Below are 20318 nucleotides of genomic sequence, written 5' to 3'. Positions count from 1 at the left end.
ACGCCCCGGTATGCTTGACACTGTCTACACCGTCACAATACAGTCAACCGTTTAGTTGGAGATTCCCCTCCCGGGCGCTTCGCGACCAAGTCTTTCAGCAGACGCTGCGCGAGAAGTTAGAGGAGTATTTTGAATTTAATGAGGGCACGGTGGACTCGCCGGGCACACTTTGGGAGGCCTGTAAGGCGGTGACTAGGGGTCACTGCATGTCGCTGAAAACAGGAGTTCTGCGGTCCATACGTGACACACTGCGCAAACTAGAAACTGAACTTGCTGACCTCGAGTCGGCACTGTTGGATGCGCCAACGGATAGCCTACGTGCAGAACTTAGGGTGAAACTTACTAAGTATCAAGAGGAGGCGGACAGAGAAGTGGCATATCTGTCTAAAGACAGTCAGGCTAGACGTTACGGGGAGGGGGACCGCGCTGGTCGCACACTAGCAGCTCTGCTGAGGGCGCCCAGAGGGTCGGATTACATTCTGGAACTTAGAGATGAAGAGGGTGGGGTGGTCAGGGAGCCGCAAGCCATACTTCAAACCATGACAGACTACTATCGAGACCTATACACCACTAGAGTGACACCGGAAGACCAGGTGCTAAATGAATACCTGGACACCATAGCTCTAGCATGGTTTAATGATAGAGCCCGACAGTACATGGACTTACCATTCACGAAAGATGACATACGGGCTGTAATAGCGAGTATGCCACTTAGCAAAGCACCGGGCCCTGACGGATTGACGGCGGCCTTTTATAAAGAATACGCGGATATCCTGGTTCCTAGACTACACAGGGTGTACGAGGAGGCCATTGAGACGGGTGTCTTCCCCCCATCGATGCGGGAAGCAATGATAATTGCCCTGCTCAAACCAGGGAAGGACCCCGCTAATTCCGAATCCTATCGCCCACTTTCATTAATAAACCTCGACGCCAAAATATATGCCAAGTTGCTTGCAGATCGTTTAAAATACATGATGCCGCAGATAGCGCTCTCTGACCAGTCGGGTTTCGTGATGGGGAGATCCACTTCGCATAACTTGCGAGTGCTGTTTGGGATCCTCCATTACCTAGACCCAAAGGTGCAGGCTGCGGCTGCACTGTTGGATGCGACCAAGGCATTCGACTCACTGGAGTGGAAATTCCTGCGTACGCTTTTCACCCGCATGGGATTCAGCCCGCTGTTTGCCAGGAGCATTGGCATACTTTACAACGATCCAAAGGCCCGGGTACGGGTGAATGGACACACGTCTGTTCCAATCCCCATAACAAGAGGGACAAGACAGGGGTGTCCCCTGTCACCGTTGTTGTTTGCTATTGCGACGGAACCACTAGCGGCCCGCATGAGACAGCACCATGCTCAGCGCGGCGTTGGGTTCACGTCGCGCGCGCTGCTCATTTCCTTGTACGCCGACGACATCACCATATACATGATCAACCCATCGGAAAATTTTGACCCGCTTATGCGAGAAATGGTGCGCTATAGCGGCCTCACTGGCATAGACATAAACTGGTCTAAATCGGTAATGCTGCCACTGACGGATGGCACAACCGCATGCCACACTGAATTCCCAATAGATTGGGTCACAGACGAGGTCAAGTATTTAGGTATAAATATAAGCCGCACTACTCATGAGATATGGCTGGCAAATTTTGGTGTGGCTATGGCATGGTTCGAAAGTAAAGTAAAGAGATGGAAAACGCTGCCTTTATCGTTGACGGGCCGCATAGCTATAATCAAAATGGTTGTGGTGCCTAAGTTTCTCTATCTGTTTGTTAACATCCCCCTACCATTAACGAAGGCGTTCTTCAGCCGACTACGCTCTGCCATGATAGAGCTGGTTTGGGCGGGCAGGCAGCCCAGAGTGGCCTGGAACCTCCTTACCCACCCCTTCCGTCAAGGGGGCCTGGCAGCCCCGGACATTGAGCTGTATGCTTACAGTGCTCAAGCCCAATATTTACATTTCTGGCATCATCCGATCCCCTACCAGCCCCACGTAGCTATAGAGACGGACGTGGCGGCACCTTGCCCCCTCAGGACGGCGCTTTACCAGAGATATAAGAGGTCCCAGGAAGACATTAACACAGTGGAGATGGTGCGCTGGGCCTGGTCGAACATTGCGAAGCGTGCGGGCGTGACTGCCCTATATGCCCCGAGTATGCCATTGGAGGGCAACCCACTGCTGGGACCGCTGACTGATGCGGCGGGAGGTGGGGGCACTGTGGTCCCCCCCCCCCACGTGATGTCGCCGGGGCGGGTGGGCGGGGTGGGGGGGAGGGGATGTTAGTGTCCGGACGGATAGTATGAGATTTGTGTGTGCGCGGGCTCTCGTGCCCACGCAGGAGTGTAACCGCATGGTCGCTGGGTGTTCACTACAAGAAACTTTGTTCAGGTGCTAGTTTGCTCTCCTCCATATCTCGATTGCAGCCGCTGTTGTAGTTTGTACAGTTAATATTTTAATACAGTAAAATGGGGAAAACCAAGATAACGATGCTGTTGGAACTTTGCTCAAGTGTATGACTTGGATCCGAGCTAGCGGCGGGGCGCTGCGAACACAAGCTGCCTGCCTCCGGGTTGTTGGCTGAACAGCAGTGTACACTTTGATGGTACAATAAAGGTTTTTTTTGGGAAAAAAAAAATGTTTATAAAGATTTCGCAAGAAGAATTACAATAGAGATCTAGATTGTATGTTTGTATTTTTTAGGAGAATTCTGAATACCACGCAAGAAAACTAGTGTTGGTATTTCCAGTCGTCCCACCTCTGAGAGAAAAGGATAGGCGTCGCTTTAGAATTCAGACTCCAGATTCCAGTCTCTCTCTCTCTCTTTATCTCATTCCAATTCCCCCCTTCCCCTGGGGATCAGACGGAATCGCAGGTTTCTCAATTCCTGTGCCTCTGGCTGGTTTCACGGGGATTCAGGGATCAGCAGCATTGAAGAAGGAACAAACTGGAGTTTCAGTGTTCGTTCCCAAAAAGCTAAGTGACAGGGTGGTTGTGGGGTTGTTGTACCAAGTATGAGATCGTACAGAAAGAAAATAATACCCTTAGTACATTCAGTCTTCTTCACAAAGCTCTCTAATGGGATGAGGTCTCTTTTGTCTGTGTCGCTGGTATCTGACTGTAAGTGCTGTAGTTTTTGGTAGTGAAAGAATTTCCCCGTGAGGTTGAAATCTCACTGGCAGTGTTCAAAGGTAAGTATGTCTTTATTGTGGAAGAGGTGTGATAAAATCAAGCAGACTCCCTCCATCCATGCATCAAATGGTCCTGGTTGTATTCCTGGGGGAGCCCATCTCTTTAGGTCGGCCTTCAGGGTATTTAGTAGTGGTGGATTGTTGGCCTGGAACAATTGTGAGAGCTTAGGTGTCAATTAAATGCCTAGATAGGTAATGCTTTTCTTTGCCATTGGAAGGGTATTGTAAGGATAAGAGTCTCCATCTCTCCCCCTGGAAGAGTTAGGTTGAGGAGGTAGGACTTTGATAGATTTATACGAAAGCCCGCCGCCCCTTCAAATAGTCTCAGTTCGTTTTGTAGGGCGTTCAGTGAGTTTTGTGGTTCTGTCAGGGAAAGCAATATGTCATCTGCGAATAAAGAGATTTTATGTTCTTCCACCCCAAAAGTGATCCCTATGTCTGACTGATTGGCTCTTATGGTTGCTGCTAGGAGCGCGATGTTCAAGGCAAAAAAAAGGGGTGAGAGTGAGCATCCTTGTCCAGAGCCTCTTTCAATTCGAGTAGGTTCTGCACTTACGTCATTCAGCAAGACTCTCGAGCTAGGCGAGGCATAGTTTACTTGATCATGGTGATAAAGAGAAAAGCCCAATCCACATAGTCAAATGCTTTCTCAGCATAAGGACTGAGCATAACTGCTGGGATCCATTTTTTGGTTGCTTTCTCCATAAGATGGAGGACTCATCGTACATTATCATGAGTCTGTTCACCCTTACTGAGCCCCTATTGGTCTAGATGAATTAACTTGGGCATTAGGTCTTCCAGTTGTGAGGCCAGAATCTTCGAGTCGAGCTTGCAGTTAAGGTTGAGGAGAGCTATGGGGCAATAGAGCTACATAGTGTTGGATCTTTACCAGCTTTTGAATGACTGTGGGAAGCGCCTCGCTCATAGATTTTGTGACTTTCCTCACTTTGGCAATGTGGTTATACAGCGCAGTCAAGTGGGAAACCAGATCTGCACTGAATGTTGTATGTAAGCATGCCATCAGCCCATCTGGACCTGGTGATTTAAAGAGTTTTAGGGATCCTATGGCTTGTCTTACCTCTTCTTCGCTTATGTGTTCTGTCAACCTTTCATTCTGTTCGGCCGTTACTTTTGTCAGATCTGTTTTGTTGAGGTATTCTGAGTGGGATTGAGGGTCTGTGGGGTCAGCTTATATAATGATTTGTAAAATTGCCCAAAGATGCCGCCTTTCGGTGATGTGATTTCTCCAGCTTGCCTGTGGAATTGTGTATATTGCCCATGTATTCCCTTTCCCTTTTTATTCTGAACTGGCATGCTAAATGTGCTCCCACCTTGTTTTAGTCTTAAAAGGTCAGCTCGGCCATCTTTGCATAGATTGCGTTTAGTTTTCCCTTAGCCGCTGTGACTTTGCGCTGAAGGCTTAGAGTGGGGGCTTTCTTGTGTGCCTGTTTGAGAGTGTGAAGTTCTGTCTCCAGTGTTAGGCATTCAGTGGTCTGCTGTCTATTTAGCGCAGCCTTTGCCGTGATACACTGACCCCTCAGGACTAGTCTAAAATAACCCCGGGCGGGTAACTACGCTCCGCCAGCAGAGTTTGCGTAGTTTTGCTTACTCAGCGTTCCACTGTGAATGTACAACATAGGGGTTATTCACTGTGAGAAGGTGGCAGGAGAGGCAGGAGAGAGCAGCCATTGCGAGGAGGAGGCAGCCGAGGCAGGTAAGTGCCTTTTTAATTATTTATACTCAGTTGAACTATGCGGAAAACCACTCTACATACTCCGCCCAGGGTTAATTTAAAGGCATCTCAGTTGTTAGAAGGCGACACATCTAGAGGGTCATTCAATTTAAAATATTCTTTTATGGTGTTACGGAGGTTGCCTCTCGCCAGTATATCATGCAGTAGCAGCTGGGAAAAGAACCAGCTGGTATATTTCGGCGCTGGATCTCTCCACGCTAAATTAGTAGTCACCGGTGCATGGTCGGAAATGATAATGAGGAAAATGTCTGTGCTAGAGTACCTTGCTCACTAGTGTACAGTTCATAAAAGTGTAGTCTTGAGTATGAGCAATGCATATGTGAGAAAAATGTGTAGTCCCTGTCTGTCGCGTAGGTCTCTCTCCAAATATTGATCAAGTCAAGGTCCTGTATTGCGTGCTTCACCGCCATCTAAAAGCTCCCTGTGAGAGATCTTTGGTGGTGTGTGCTATCTAATCTCGAGTGCCATGTGAGATTGAAATCCCCCATGAGAAGTATCTCTGTTTCCATGAAGCCTCACAAAAGCGTCAGTGTCTTTGTTATGAAGGCCATCTGGTTGGAGTTCGGTGCTTAGATCGCTGCTACTGTGCACTATTTCCCCCTTATGCGCCCTTTACCATGACCACTCTTCCCTCTTTGTCTGTCTTATGGCCTTCAGGTTGGAATTTCATTGTTGTGTGGAACAGCAGTGCAATCCCCTTGTGTTTGGTGGGACCGGATGATTGGTATATAGGGGGTTGCTTTTAGGTTGCAACCTATGGTCCTCTGAACTTTTGAGGTGCGTTTCTGGCAGAGCGACTATATCATAATGCTTGCTTAGCAGGCATTTCCATACTCTGTGACATTTAGCCGGAGCATTCAGCCCTCTCACGTTCCATTTCAGGGCCTCCAGTACCATCTCCCCCCATCAGGGCTGAGCCCCACCCATTTTATGCCAATGACCTTTTGTCATTATGTTCCCTCCCTTTCTTCTAATCGCCCTTACCTTTACCCCCTCTTGCCCCCCTTAACACGTCCCCTACTGTCCATTCATATGTCCATTGGTTTCTGTGTCTTTCTGACCGTTGAGTACGTAAAATAAAAAGAAAGAATCCCCCCAAAATCAAACCTTCAGGAACAACTGGTCACTGTGTTGGCTTTAGATGAGCCATCGTTGCGATCGTATTGGGTTTATCGGTCCATCTTTGCTGCCCCGGCTATGTTGCCGCTGTTGCGAGGGTCCATATCCTGCTCCCGTTAGCCAAATTCATGAGCGTCCCGGTCTGCCTCATCATATAGTTGGTGCATACTATGATGCATCGTTGTAGTAGTAGTGTGTCTTTGTTATCTCTGGTTGGTTTAGCACTGTAGGTTAACAGCCTTTATGACATCCTGTACGCCATATCCCATGTCCTGACGTTTGTAGGGTCTTAAAACATTGATGGTTAGCTGAGCCAATTCTTGTCACCTTTTCCACGTTTCCTCTGCTGTTTAGGTGGGCGCTGGGTGAGCCATGGTGAGCTATCTCTGTTTCCCCCTGACCTTGTTCTTGAAACTTCCAAGTCACCTGTCGCTCCTGTATCTCCAAATCTAGGATTGTCCTGGCTTCTTCTAATTCCGTAAGGTGGTAGACTCTGTTGTGATATTCAAAAGCTAGTCTGGAGGGGAATGTTCATCTGTAACATATATTTTCCTGACGCACTTTGTCGGTCACTGGTCGGAACTGTTGCCGCACATCTTAGGCACAACGAAACATTACATAATCACACAGTTTGGAAGGTAACTTTATCATCTATAGCACGGGTTCCAGCAAACATTCAGCAGAGATAGAACATGGCCCACCATCCAGTTACACTAGTAGTCTTCATGCCACTAACCTTACCACCTTCTTTGCCTGAGCATCGCATGAAGACACATTTTTGTATATCTCTGAAGAGGGCAAATTGAAAATCTGAGTGCTGCAGGGTAAAGCATTATCAATAGCAACGTCAGCAGTTAGCACAGTGTCGGGAAAAAAATCTTTTAAGCAGTGAAAATCATATAAACACCTCATCTGCAACAAAAGGAGTACAAACAGGTTTATTGTATATGCCAGACTAGTACAGCTGGGAGAGAGACCCGTACTATGAGAGAAGCAGAAGTCAGTCTCAAATTACACACACTTCGAGTCTAGTCTTATAATACTAATTTTGGCTAACTTCCATAACTTTAATACAATGTGAACAATAGAAAAAGCTTCCTGCTTTTCCGTTATGTCCCACCCAGATTAAATACTTTTATTTCAAGAATAGCTGTTTCCTGTGTTCGTGACTTCTCACGCCACACTTACAGACTACAATTGGAGGATTCTTGCTGCTCCGAATTTCCTGTTACACATTCAAGACAGGAAGTTTCTCAGCAAGCATACAATGAGAAGAAAAGACACTTACGTCAGACAGCATTTAGACCTTTTTTGAAAGCTGTCTGCAGTTTACTACCAGATAAAATGTGCAATTTAAACATGCACTTTTAACCACCATTTAAACAGCATTATACTATTTTTCTTTCTTTACATAATAATATTTCACAGTTTGTGGGCAAGTGAAAGGTAAAACAGAATAATGAACAGAATAATTACGGCCTAAATCTAAATTAGGGTTATGATTCCTTTCAACATAATTCTGAATATCTTTTTACCAACATCAGTGGACAACATAGAATTTCCAGTATCTTTGTTAGAACACATATGCATAAAACATCCCTGCCAGTGATTGCAACATAAACTTTGGTAACTGTCAATCTCCATAAGCACTCCAATGTAGACCAAAAAAATCCCAGGAGACCAATATCCTGATCCCCAAATGCTTTGGGACTGATGTCAGGGTGAGCCAACACAAACAATTTTGGCCAAAACTTGTAGTAAGGAAGATCTGCTAATATTGTGACCGGTACCCTTGATTCTGCCACTAAGTAAGATGTTTACTATCAATGACAGCTTTGCACTATGGCCCCTTAATATGCCTCACTGAATTACCGCCAAGAGCATCAGGCATATCTACAGAAAATAACACATTAAAAAATCTATACACACATTCCTGTGTCTCATCACACAAATCATTGGTGTACACGTTGCTAATCCTCATTTTACTGATACCACTACTAACATTTGAAACACTCTTACACACCCCTTGAAAGCGCCCCAATTTGCTACACCAATTACACCTCTTTCCCACAGCAGGACAAGGATTGCTTGCAATATGGTTTCTAGAACCACACTGATAGCATACTTGTTGTCCTTGCCCTTGTGACACCCTCTGAGAGTTAAATGATTTATCTGAAAGAAACACGTCAGTTAGATTCCTCACTTTAGAATATCCCCAGGTGTCAGGCTGGATCCGGATAGATTTTTCATCAGCAATACCCTTGCACATTGCTAGGCGTCGTCTGCGGCTCCGCATCCGTCGTCGGCGTCGTGATCGCCGGGATGACTTCGTCGGAGTACTTAGACGCCGCCCTCGCGCGCTGACGTCAGTTCTTCTTTTTTCCGTGCCAGTAAGCGCCGATCCGGGAAGAGCATACCCTTTTAGTCACTTTTTGACTAAACTTTTTGAACTCTTTTGATTCCATTTCCAGTCAACCTCGACTCTGGTGCCAGTAGGGATGCCTGGATTCAAACCTTGTGACGCCTGTCACCGACTGTCGGTCATGGATCACCACCGCCGGTGTCTCTATTGCCTTGGGGCCGACCACGATGCCGATTCGTGCCTCGAATGCCGGGCCTTGACCTCAAAGGCAAGGCGGGAGCGGTCCCGCAAGCTGCTCGAGATCCAGCAGTCGGCTTTGAGCTGCTCATGGTCCCGGTCGAGGAGGAGGTCGAGGGTCGCGGAGCCGCAGCCATCACCGCTCGTCGGGGTCGAAGTCCTCGCATTCAGGTAAGTCGAGGCACAGTAAGAAGAAGTCGAAGAGGCGACATCGCTCTTCTGACTCCCCTCGCTGGTCGCGCAACTCGGCTGGGGGTTCAGGTGGCACCACCCGCACGGCTCCGTCGAAGCCAAGGGGGTCTCGTCCGACCCCATACCCTCCGGTCCCTGGGTCTGATGCGACTCCGACGGAGATCAGAGACTTCCTCGTGGCCATGAGGAGCCTGGCTCCGCCATCGGCGCCTGCCGGCGCGCCTTTGGGCCCCGCAGGCTCGACTGGGAGGCCTAGTGAGCCGGCGGGTCCGGCGCCGTCGTCAACCTCGGTCCCGACGCCGCAGGCCCCCGCAGGATCCAGGCCTGGATCCCGGTCGACGCCGGTCGACCTTACGATCCCTCCGCCGGCGCTGACCCCTCCGGTGCCACCCCCGGCGCCGCCTTCGGACGACGCCGGTCCCCGGTTTAGTCCCGGTCCGGGCCCGGCGTCAGAGCAGTGCCGATGGATGACAGGTTCATCTTCCGCCCGGCTCTGACCCTTCCACCTGTATACCAGGAGTTGGATGACAGAGACGACTGGGAGTGGTTTGAGGACCCTCTGGCACAGCAGTGCCAGTTATCTCAGGACTTGGCAGACAAACTGGGGGATGCCAGTGGTCTTGATACCTCCCCTGACACTGGCTTCATCTCTCCTCCCTCCGTGGCTACGGAGGAGGGTGCTATGTATTCTGTGGTACTGTGCAAGGCAGCCGAAGCCCTCAGGCTGGAGTTTCCTGCTGTGGCCGTGAGGACTAATCTCCTCACTGAAGTGCTTCAACCGCCGGTAAGCTCCTCGGAGCCTCTGCTGCAGTTCAATGAAGCACTGACCGACGTTCTGATGGGCACCTGGTCCAAGTCCTCCACAGTACCTCCTGTGGACCGGAACGTGGCCCGGCGCCACCGCCCTGCACCGGGTGACACCAATTTTCTGTTGGTGCACCCCACCCCCGAGAGCCTGGTTATCCAGGCCTCTACCTCCCAGACCTCCTTCCTGTCCACTCCCCCGGATCGGGAATCCAAAAGGTTGGAACAGTTTGGGAAGAAGCTGTTCTCCTCCCTTAGTTTGAGGTTGCGGTCTATCAACACCACGTGCCTTTTGGACCTTTACACCCACTCCCTGTGGGATACGGTGAAGGACGTGCTGCCCAAGTGTCTGGAGGAGGGCTGGACACGGCTCGCCTAGGCTCTTGTCGAGGGGCGAGATGCGGCATGGTATTCAATCCAATGTGGACTGGATACAACGAACCAGGCAGGGCAATTGCGACCACGGTGGTGATTCGTCGCATGCCTGGCTAAGGTCCACGAATTTCTCCGGGGATGTCTAGAGCACCCTCATGGACATGCCCTTCGATGGCTGTCGCCTTTTTGGCAACAAAGCGGATAGTGCGCTGGAGCGCTTTAAGGACCCCAGGGCTACGGCCAAGTCCTTGGGCCTCTCGGCCCAGCGCCCGCAAACTTCCACTTTTCGCCCCTATCATGGCCAAGGAAGGGGCACCCCCTCATGTCCGTCTAGCCACAGGCCGCAGACCCAGCCTCATCGCGGTCGCGGACCTGGATTCTGCCGAGGCAGAGCAGAGGGACAAAGAGCCGGTCCATCCACATCTACCCCAGCAGCATCAGCCTCAAAGCCCTCCTAGTCTGAGCTTTCAGGCCCATTCCACGCCAGTGGGAGGCAGAGTTCACCATCACCTGCTCCACTGGCGTACCATCACATCGGACAGGTGGGTGCTGCAAATCGTCCGAAGGGGCTACTCCCTCCCGTTCGAGGCGACCCCTCCAGCCATGCCACCGCAGTACCAACGCATGTCAGGGGATCACTTGAAACTTCTGCGGGAGGAAGTTACGGCCCTTTTGGCCAAGGGGCCATCGAGCACGTTCCTGGCCCAGAAGTAGGTCGGGGTTGTTACTCCCACTACTTTCTGGTTCCCAAGAAGGGGAAAGGGGGCCTACGCCCTATCTTGGACCTTGGGAGCATCAACGCCTTCCTCCGGAAGGAGAAGTTCACCATAGTTCAGGTTCTGGCTGCCCTAGACCCTGGAGACTGGATGGTAGCGTTGGACTTGCAGGACACTTATTTCCACATCCCCGTCCTGCCGGCCCACCGGCGTTACCTGCGGTTCACGGTAGGACACGAGCACTTTCAGTTTACTGTGCTCCCCTTCGGCCTCACCAGTGCCCCTTGGGTGTTCACGAAAGTGATGGCAGTGGTCGCAGCTCACCTGCGCAGATTAGGGGTTCCAGTCTTCCCCTATCTCGACAACTGGTTGCTAAAGGCGGGTTCGCCCCAGGCAGTCATCTCCCACCTCCAGACTACGGCCGACCTCCTGCATTTGCTGGGGTTTTCCATCAATGTGCCGAAGTCGCATCTGAGTCCCTCCCAGAAGCTCCTCTTCATCGGAGCGGTTCCGGGTCTATCCTACGGAACAGCGTGGTTTGGGATTTTCAGGCTCTGATTCCGATCTTTCGGCCTCTATCCCGGGTTTCGGTCAGGTTGGTGCTGCGGCTTCTGGGCCTGATGGCCTCCTGCAGTGGGACCTGAAGTTTCAGTGGGCCCAGCATCGGGGCAACCTGTCCGACCATGTCTTGATCTCGGAGGGCACTGCAAGCCCGTTGCAGTGGTGGCTCACGGACCGCAATTGGGTCAGTGGCAGATCCCTCTCCCTTCCCCAACTGGAGCACACAGTAGTAACGGATGCATCCCTCCTGGGATGGGGGGGCCACATGGGAGAGGCGGAGATCAGAGGCCTCTGGTCTCCGGCAGAGTCCCGGCTCCATATCAGCCTATTGGAGCTGTGGGCGATCCGGCTTGCACTGAAAGCATTCCTTCCCTCTGTCCGGGGAAGTGTAGTGCAGGTGTTCATGGACAACACCACCGCTATGTGGTATTGCAACAAACAGGGCGGGGTGGGGTCGTGGACCCTTTGTCAGGAGGCTCTGCGCCTCTGGACGTGGCTGGAACATCAGGGCATCACCCTGGTGGTTCAACACCTGGCGGGCTCTGTGAACGCCAGGGCGGACGACCTCAGCCGCCGGTGCATGATGGATCACGAATGGCATCTGAACTTGGACGTGGCACAAGGCCTCTTTCGGCAGTGGGGAGAGCCTTGGTTAGATCTATTCGCCACCGACGAGAATGCGCAATGTCAGCAGTTCTGCATGTTGGAATTTCCAAGGCGGCACGCGCTCGGAGATGCTTTTCGTCGCAAGTGGAGCTGCGGTCTGTTGTACGCCTTTCCGCCTATACCACTTCTGCCCAGAGTAATGAAGAAGATCAGGTGCGACCGGGCCCAAGTCATCCTTGTGGCTCCGGATTGGGCATGAAGATACTGGTATCCCGAGCTGCTCAGTCTATCGATCGTTTCCCCGATTCAACTGCCTCTTCAGGAGGACCTTCTGTCGCTGCAGCAGGGGACGGTCCTCCACCCTAACCTGTCCAGCCTCCACCTCCATGCGTGGAAATTGAGCGGCTGCAGTTGATGCCATTTGACTTGCCTCCTGAAGTCTGTAATGTTATTCTGGCAGCCAGGCGTCCCTCCACGAAATCGGTATACGCCTGCAGGTGGAACACATTTGTGGCATGGTGCACAGCAAAGGCTGCGGATCCCCTTTCCGCCCCTCTTTCTGAGGTTCTCCTCTTTCTTCTTTCCCTGGCCCAGCAGGGCTCTGCTCTGGGCACCCTCAAGGGATATCTTTCAGCTATTTCTTCTTTCTTACAGCTTCCTGATCAGCCTTCTCTTTTCAAATCCCCTGTTGTTTCTCGATTCTTTAAGGGCATTACTCACATGTTTCCTCCTGTCCCTTTCGTAATGCCTCAGTGGGATTTGAATCTAGTATTGACGTATCTGATGTGCGCTCCCTTTGAGCCACTTCATAATTGTCCCCTTCGTCTTCTGACTCTTAAGACTGCTTTCCTGGTTGCCATCACCTCTGCTAGAAGGGTGAGTGAGCTCCAGGCTCTCTCTTCTAAGCCTCCTTTCCTTTCTGTCCATCCGAACAAAGTTGTTCTCAGGACTCGTACTTCCTTTCTCCCTAAGGTGGTAACTGCCTTTCACATTAGACAGTCTGTTACTCTGCCCACCTTCTTTCCACCTCCGCATCCCTCGAAAGAGGAAGAGAGGCTCCACCGTCTGGACCCAAAACGGGTGCTGTCCTTCTATCTGGACTGCACCAAACAGTTCCGGGTGGACGACCAACTCTTTGTTGGCTACGTGGGTGCTAAGAAGGGGCGGGCGGTGCACAAGCGAACCGTCTCTCGGTGGGTCATTTTGCGATCAAGGCCTGTTATTCCTTAGCTAAAAAGGAACCTCTTGTAGGGCTGAGGGCCCATTCCACTCGGGCCACAGCGGCGACCACTGCCCTGGGCCGGGAAGTTCCCTTGCAGGACATTTGTCAGGCAGCAACGTGGGCCTCGCTGCACACGTTTGCCAAACATTATTGCCTGGACAGCCAAGTCCGGAGAGACGGCTTCTTTGGCCATTCTGTTCTCCAGGACTTTCTGATGTGATCTTGGTTCGCAGACCCACCACCGGGGTTGGTATTGCTGGAGTATCTATTCTATGGTGATGAATCTAACTAACGTGTTTTCTTTCAGATGAACAAGTTACTTACCTTCGGTAAAGATATATCTGTAAGAAACATTAGTTAGTTAGATTCCTCACCGCCCCACCCATCCTCGCCGTTCTGCGAACCGATATCTAGGGTTGAGGTCACCCCTTTCAGGGCCCTAGATTCTTGGCACCAGTGTCGGTCTCTTGCATGGCTCTGCGTTCCTGGCGTGGAAAGCTATGTACAAGAACTGACATCAGCGCACGAGGGCGGCGTCTAAGTACTCCGATGACGTCATCCCGGCGATCACGACGACGGACGCGGAGCCGCAGACGATGCCAAGCAACGCGCAAGGGTATTGCTGATGAAAAATCTTGCCGGATCCAGCCTGACGCCTGGGGATATTCTAAGGTGAGGAATCTAACTAACTAATGTTTCTTACAGATATATCGTTACCGAAGGTAAGTAACTTGTTCATTATTCATAGAACATACCACATCTTCCTCAACCACACAGCTAACTGGAGGTTGCCCCCAATGGTTCGCCAAAACTTTAGAGGAGATAATAGACCTCTCAGTGCTCTTAGCCACATCAATTGTCGCAGCAAAATTTGGATTATAACATGTCAACAAGCTTTCTTGAGTTTTTTTTTAGAAAAACAATAGAACACAAATTGATCATGTAAATAAATGTCCACATTGTTCCAAAAATCACATTTCATTCTAACACACGTAAAGTAGCAATATACTCTTCCACAGTCTCATCACATGTTTGCTTACACATACCAAAATGAAACGTTTCCAGAAGAACACTTCATTCACCTGAATACTGTTTCTTCATCCTCTCTTTTCCTTTCATGTACACATTCCACGGAGTATCATCGCCTGAGCTGCAGAAATGGGAGGCAAATTATCAAAGACTCGCTGACCAGTAACTCTCAAATGATTGTACGAAAGTGCCATTTTCCTGATAGATTGATAGCCATTAGCATCAATTGCAATAAGATAATTCTCAAAATTACGTAGCTAGTCATGCCAATTTATTTCTGGCTTCCCTGCTTTTTCTTGAAATGGTAGAGGCCGTACAACTCGATGACTCGTTTCCATGGCAAACAAAGCAAATGAAGCAGAGAGGTAAAGTATTTGCTTACTCTGAGTAAGGGCACTTCTCTACTGCCGAGGAGAGTACAGGTACTCATGAAACACTGATGCTGGCAGCCTTCTCTGACAGCCAAGGCACTTCTGTAAACTTGAGCTGAGCCCCTGCTGACCTAGTCAGCGTGAGCTCATTTGCATATGTCCGGTTGTTCACCATCATATTGTGTTGCAAACACAGAAATTGAGGCAGCACGGTGACAGCGCAATTAAGAAAGCTGTGGGAAGTAACCAGGTTCAAATGGCTTTAAACTCACCTGATTCTTTTGTGTAAGTGTCTGCTTATGTGTGTCTGCTTACCTGTGATTGTTTTTGTGTTAGAGAAAAATGAGAGAAAGGAGGAGAGAATAGAGACACTCTTGAAAGGTATATTAAAGGAAATGTGTGGAATGCTTTGTGTGTGCACGTCTGCTTGTTTCTTTCTGTATCGCTCGAGAATATTTTCTGTATCGCTCGAGTATTGTGCCAAACGACAGCAATTAACAGTATTGATGTTAAAAATATTACAAAACAAGGAAATGTTACAATATCACCGCGGTTGGCTTTCGTTTTGTGTAACTAGTAAACAAACCTGCTTTGTTTATTGAAAGACATTTCTCAAGTGTTTTGGTATGTTCTGCAAGTAGTATAGAAGTCAATAAGTCCTGCCCCCAAACCCCACCCACTCGCCACATTTAAAGGAGTACCTGCACTGTTTTTTCCCCATCTAAAGCAGTGGATGTGATGAACTTACAACGAGTTGATATAACTATATATGTATATATATATTCACTGAAAAAACCATAGGTTTCACACACGTTATAGTTAGGAATTAGCATTTAAATAACCTTGCAAATTCACTGAAAAAACCATAGGTTTCACACATGTTATAGTTAGCGGAAATTTTACTGATAAAAAACCAATGAAATTCCCCCGTTATAGTTAGTGCAGGCAACTATAACTCACGCGACCGCAATCCTCTGCTGATGCTAATACTGTATTTAGACACTTATTGCACGGTGGGCACGCGGTGCGCCACGCGCACCGCGTGCCCACGTTACGCTAGATGGGCCATGTACGCACGATGCGCTTCGCGCACCGTGCGCACATGGAGGACATATGATGCACTTCGTTTTGAAAGGTAATATTTTAATTTTTCACACATGTTATAAGCCATGCGCAAATGGTGCCCTTCGGGCACCATTTGCACACGGGGTGGGGAGAGTGTGGATAATGTTTTTTTTTTAATATTTTGAGAATCACCCACTGGAGGGACTAAAATCACTACAACTCCCAGCATGCTGTCAAAAGACTCACCTGTGAGCGGTATGCTAATCAGGAACCATTTAAAAAGGGTTGTAGTGTGTGCGCGCACTGACTGCTTCTCCCTATGATTAAGAGGCATGCTGCCTCGAAACGCGTCAGGGACACTTTGAAAAGATCTGCTTGGAATGCTGTTGACGAATAATAAAGGTTCGGGTGAACTAATCTTCCTCGGAGTGCATCTTCTAAGCTCTGGGCAACTTTGGAATACATTTACAACACGGCCGTCCAGCCGTGGGAAGATGCACCACCCGCGTGAAGGAAGGGCGGGTCTGCGCGCCAGGACTGTACTGGTGTGAGCGGCATGAAGATTGTCTTGAATTTAACAGCTATCCACACAGAAGCCCACTGGAGGGTTTTAAATAAAGACTAATGAAGCTATAACGAGGTCAGCGCTTGCAAGCCACTGGAGGCATGAGAATCACCCACTGGAGGGACTAAAATCACTACAACTCCCAGCATGCTGTCAAAAGACTCACCTGTGAGCGGTATGCTAATCAGGAACCATTTAAAAAGGGTTGTAGTGTGTGCGCGCACTGACTGCTTCTCCCTATGATTAAGAGGCATGCTGCCTCGAAACGCGTCAGGGACACTTTGAAAAGATCTGCTTGGAATGCTGTTGACGAATAATAAAGGTTCGGGTGAACTAATCTTCCTCGGAGTGCATCTTCTAAGCTCTGGGCAACTTTGGAATACATTTACAACACGGCCGTCCAGCCGTGGGAAGATGCACCACCCGCGTGAAGGAAGGGCGGGTCTGCGCGCCAGGACTGTACTGGTGTGAGCGGCATGAAGATTGTCTTGAATTTAACAGCTATCCACACAGAAGCCCACTGGAGGGTTTTAAATAAAGACTAATGAAGCTATAACGAGGTCAGCGCTTGCAAGCCACTGGAGGCATGAGAATCACCCACTGGAGGGACTAAAATCACTACAACTCCCAGCATGCTGTCAAAAGACTCACCTGTGAGCGGTATGCTAATCAGGAACCATTTAAAAAGGGTTTTAGTGTGTGCGCGCACTGACTGCTTCTCCCTATGATTAAGAGGCATGCTGCCTCGAAACGCGTCAGGGACACTTTGAAAAGATCTGCTTGGAATGCTGTTGACGAATAATAAAGGTTCGGGTGAACTAATCTTCCTCGGAGTGCATCTTCTAAGCTCTGGGCAACTTTGGAATACATTTACAACACGGCCGTCCAGCCGTGGGAAGATGCACCACCCGCGTGAAGGAAGGGCGGGTCTGCGCGCCAGGACTGTACTGGTGTGAGCGGCATGAAGATTGTCTTGAATTTAACAGCTATCCACACAGAAGCCCACTGGAGGGTTTTAAATAAAGACTAATGAAGCTATAACGAGGTCAGCGCTTGCAAGCCACTGGAGGCATGAGAATCACCCACTGGAGGGACTAAAATCACTACAACTCCCAGCATGCTGTCAAAAGACTCACCTGTGAGCGGTATGCTAATCAGGAACCATTTAAAAAGGGTTGTAGTGTGTGCGCGCACTGACTGCTTCTCCCTATGATTAAGAGGCATGCTGCCTCGAAACGCGTCAGGGACACTTTGAAAAGATCTGCTTGGAATGCTGTTGACGAATAATAAAGGTTCGGGTGAACTAATCTTCCTCGGAGTGCATCTTCTAAGCTCTGGGCAACTTTGGAATACATTTACAACACGGCCGTCCAGCCGTGGGAAGATGCACCACCCGCGTGAAGGAAGGGCGGGTCTGCGCGCCAGGACTGTACTGGTGTGAGCGGCATGAAGATTGTCTTGAATTTAACAGCTATCCACACAGAAGCCCACTGGAGGGTTTTAAATAAAGACTAATGAAGCTATAACGAGGTCAGCGCTTGCAAGCCACTGGAGGCATGAGAATCACCCACTGGAGGGACTAAAATCACTACAACTCCCAGCATGCTGTCAAAAGACTCACCTGTGAGCGGTATGCTAATCAGGAACCATTTAAAAAGGGTTGTAGTGTGTGCGCGCACTGACTGCTTCTCCCTATGATTAAGAGGCATGCTGCCTCGAAACGCGTCAGGGACACTTTGAAAAGATCTGCTTGGAATGCTGTTGACGAATAATAAAGGTTCGGGTGAACTAATCTTCCTCGGAGTGCATCTTCTAAGCTCTGGGCAACTTTGGAATATATATATATATATATAGATATTCCCAGTTACAGCACTCTACTTCAAAAACAGTCATGTGTGGACAATACTAAAATATGTATTTATATATTATTCAGGAAATGAAACTCCCCTCCGATGACAGTTAGGTCAGAACTGAACCATTAACACGTCCCCAATTTTTTAAATTTTATTTTGGTCCCGAATTGCACCACAACCAGCCTCAGTTACCTCAAAATTTCCGGCACGTACCACTGGCGTGGGACGAAGGCTGAGCTCTGGGCTCGCAAATACTCATTTGAGGAGCCGACTGCTAAAACCATTAAAGTGAAATCCAAAATGGCTGTCTGACGTGACACAACATTATGTGATGCGATGACAATACACGCAAGACAAAGACAGCAGGTCTAAGCGTCACACGTCAGCATGATGCGGCCCCCAGGGGAAGTAAGGTCGGCAGACCAGTCTTCCCCTGGGGTGTTCGCATGAGGCTAAGGACAAGGTGTTAGTTTAGGGGTTAGGGGTTAAGGGGTGAGTTTAGGGGTGGGGTTAGGGTTTTAGGTTATAAGGGGCAGGAGAGGAAGTTCCATCCTCTTCCTGCCCCCAGCGCCATTAGGAAAGGGTGTTGCGAAATTGGAGAGACCTTTAGCGTAGCATAGGGAGTTCATTAGGCCCAATCGGCCTATTGGTGCGGGCTGTATTGCGGGGCAGTCTAGTCCGGTTGCCCTTATTTTGTATTGCAGTCGTAGGTGCTCACTTTTGCCACTCACCCCCCCCCACCCCTTCCCCCACCCTTAGTGGAGATTCCATATTTCCCCGATAGCGGCAATCGTTGTGGGCAGCGATTATGGCGGAGCCTGATGCAGCGACTGTCCGCGCTGCCCTCCAAGTGCTGGGCCGGGAGAGCTGATCTCCTGCGGCCCGGCATCCTGGACCAGGTGTGGGTCGGGATGACCCGCATGCCTTGGTCCACCTTAGTGGGAGTTGCCGTGGCGGTGGTAGCGTGTCAAGAAGAGCCACCACCACCCAAGAGAGGTGTGTCTGGGTGGGGCTGCATCCAATTGAACCGGCACAGCGTGGGGGACGGCGTAAGATCCTCCCCCCGCGTCCACAGACTGTGGTGGCCGGTCCTACCGTGACGGCAGGGCTGGTGGGAGCGGGAGGGGGCATGCCAGGGCTGCAGCGGGTGGTTGAGGCTGAGTAATTGAGGAGTGTTCCCAGCGCGTCGCAGACATGCGCGGTCGGAGGGCAATTGCTGGGAGATGTTTCCTGGGATCTGGGGGTGGACAGTGAGGAGGGGGGAGGAGGAGGGTGCTTGGGGGAGCCAGTGCAGGAGGATTTTGCCCTCCTGCTATCGGGTAGTGAATCTGCAGGGGGAGAAGATGGTGAGTGATGCGACCAGCCTGTGGACCTCTCACCAGGGACCGGCAAGGGGCCTGTTTGAGGGGGGGCGGAGGGAAGGGCTCCTGAAGGGGGCCACGTTGACGCAGATGTCTGAGCATCCAAGGGGTGGTGCCCCAGGCCCTTTGCAGGCCCGGGTGCAAACTATGAATGACTTGAGCCTGGGGCCCGGGGGGAAAGGTGGGCAGACATGTCCCTAGAGGATAAGATCCGGGAACAGCTGCGCATTATCCATGAGACAGAGTGGAAGTGGCAGGCATTGTGTGCGGCCAGAGATGCCAGTCGCGGGGGTGCATACAGGGGGTTTGGGCCCCCAGTGCACCACTTGGATGTGAAGGCAGGGCCAGGGTTCGGCCGAGGGGCCTCTGGGCCCCCAGGCAAGTGGGTCTGGGTAGAGGAGGTGAGCCCCCCATGGTCAGGGGCAGGGACGGCCATGACGGCTTAGAGACCTGATGGCGCTGGGGCCCCCTCAGGCTTAGACTGTCTGGGGGGCACAAGCCAGCGGTGGAGGCTGGTAGAGGCATGGGTGGGCCGGCGGGGTGCAAGACAGCCCCTAGACGCTAGTCAGAAGCAGCAGGGGGGTCCGCGGCGGCCTGGCCTCCATCGAGGGAGCGGGCATCAGCGGCGCTGGAGTGTGGTGTTGTACCTGGTGTGAAAGGGAAAGGTTTGAAGAGAGCGGTGCGTGAGTTGTTGGGGTCGTCTGTTGAGGATGAGCATATGGAGCAATTGGATTATGAGGACGAAAGTGATGAGCTGGAAGAGGGTGAAGTGAGGGATGGTGTGGATTGGGGGAGGGCTAAGGCGGCAACTGGACGGCTTTGTGTTTTGCAGGCGCCACAGGCCTCCATCAGCGGGAGCAAGAAGGCGAGCCAGAAGATGGCTGATGCCAGAAGAAAGGAGCGGGAGGCACCCACAAACTCATCAGGTGAAGGTACC

At 50.5% G+C, this 20318-nt stretch overlaps 1 protein-coding gene across 1 annotated transcript in view; it reads left to right on the top strand.

Moving 5' to 3' along the window:
- Positions 1 to 20318, top strand: part of ADAMTS12 (ADAM metallopeptidase with thrombospondin type 1 motif 12) — a 4274824-nt gene that overhangs the window by 4093573 nt on the left and 160933 nt on the right. The gene's annotated exons all lie outside the window — the stretch shown is intronic.

This window comes from Triturus cristatus, chromosome 2_1, assembly GCF_964204655.1.
Source record: "Triturus cristatus chromosome 2_1, aTriCri1.1, whole genome shotgun sequence".
Classification (NCBI taxonomy): Eukaryota; Metazoa; Chordata; class Amphibia; order Caudata; family Salamandridae; genus Triturus; species Triturus cristatus.
Note: the sequence above shows the minus strand (reverse complement) of the source record. Positions and strands in the feature narration are given on the sequence as shown.